The sequence below is a fragment of the Fundulus heteroclitus genome, chromosome 9 (assembly GCF_011125445.2).
Source record: "Fundulus heteroclitus isolate FHET01 chromosome 9, MU-UCD_Fhet_4.1, whole genome shotgun sequence".
Taxonomy (NCBI): Eukaryota; Metazoa; Chordata; class Actinopteri; order Cyprinodontiformes; family Fundulidae; genus Fundulus; species Fundulus heteroclitus.
This window is the reverse complement of record NC_046369.1, coordinates 16,099,841-16,101,665: the sequence shown is the minus strand read 5'-3', so window position 1 is coordinate 16,101,665 and position 1,825 is coordinate 16,099,841.

The following is a 1,825-nucleotide window of genomic DNA, read 5'->3' as shown; positions in this document are numbered from 1 at the left end:
AAAATGACCAAAGTTTGGTTCCCTTTACTGTTTTAAATTGGCTCGTCATCCTTTGGTTGCAAAGATAAAGCAGTGTTAATTTACCGTCTGGTTGCCATTAAGCAAGTTTTACACCAAATTACTGATTTTATACATCCCAGCTAGAGTCTGGCAAAAAAAATTATGCAACTTTTAAAGTTAAAGGACAATTTGGAAAATTACAAATTCAGTTCTCTAGCCCTCATTGATACCAGGAGAACCTCCAGACCTTTTAAATTTTCTGTAGATCACATTATGCCTAAAGAATCTTGAACTCTGACCTTACCGTTGCAAGTATGAAATACATTGAAGGTAAAAAGTTAGTTAAATGAGAAACATGGGGCACTTTTTAAAACCACCACAGCCTGAGATGAGGCTGGAGATGCCTTTGGTCCAACCATCCATTTCTAGGGAAACATCTCATCACGTTGTACTGAGATATTATAACCAGTCTCTGCAACCTCACTGTTTAAAAAGCAGACTTTTCACATTTTAAAGCAACTTTAAGACAGTAGAGCCTTATTTTTAGGCCACAAATGACAAAGTTGACTTGAGTACTCAGTGTAATAGGGGACTACTTCTGCAGCATCTGGACTTCTTCGTAGCTCCATTTCAAACACACACCTGTTGGGAATTAACCTTTAGCTTGTTAAGAACCCAAGATTAGGGCTGGGCAATATGGCACAAAAATACAATCTCAGACTTTATTTCTCTCCCCCCCCCCCCACGTTCAATTAATTGATTTTCCCCCTTATGTCACCAAAATAAATTTGCTTTTGTGTCAAGTGTTGTCTGGGAGTGGACCTAAACTCAGAATGCAGCTAAACAAGCTGTAAACAATGAAAATATAGGATGTTTGCAGCTAGGGGTGTTACATAATGAGCCAAGAACAGGTTTGTGTAACTTCAGACTAACTTGTGTAAAGAGGGGAAAAAAAGAAAAGAGGGAAAAAAAAAAACTGCCCGAGTTTCCCCCTTTGCAATGTGACATTTTTCAAAATAAAAATCCCAATGAGTGCACTGTCAAAATAAAACCCTGACTTTCCAGAAAGTAAATCTTAAGATAAGAATTAATTTATGACCCAGCCCTACTGAGAATATTTGTTCTTGCTGCCTGATTGTTAGCATTTTAGGTCTAATTCCAGTCCAGCCAAGTCTGCTAGAGACTAAACTGATTTTCAGAGTCTGCATTGTGTCAGCTAGTGAACAAATGTTAAGCACTGATGTGGCAAATAAAGCCTTTTAGTCTGGACTAACTTAACAGGTAACCATGAGCATTTTGATAGATCTGCACTTCATTTCTAAAGTACACCCAAGTCGTATAAGATACTAAAAATTTTTTTACTTTTCTTCCAAGTCTGTGACAGAGATGGTTTGTGCACATTTCCCATAAAAATGCAGAACACATGCAAAAGAAGAGAGTAAACATTTATCTGGTTGGAATAAATTTATTTGATCTGTCTGTAAACAAGGTGATAAATCAATTTATGGCATTTCTTGGTTTATGCATACAGATGCATTAAAGACTGTATCCCAGATGAAAGAGAAAAAAAAAAAAAAGAAGTGGTAAGGAAAGGAAACCAACAGATCAGCAAACAGGACTTGAACAGTGTTTTTTTATGAGTACACGTATCCCACAAGGCCTAAACAAGTTGAGCTGAAGCTACAAAGAAAAGTGCCGATGAAATGACTCCTTAGCCAACAGCGGGTAAACTCCATCTTACAGATCTCTACAATTATGGCACAGGATACACAGGTTCTGCAGTTAAAGTTTCAACAAGACAACCATGAGCATCTTTGTTCCAACC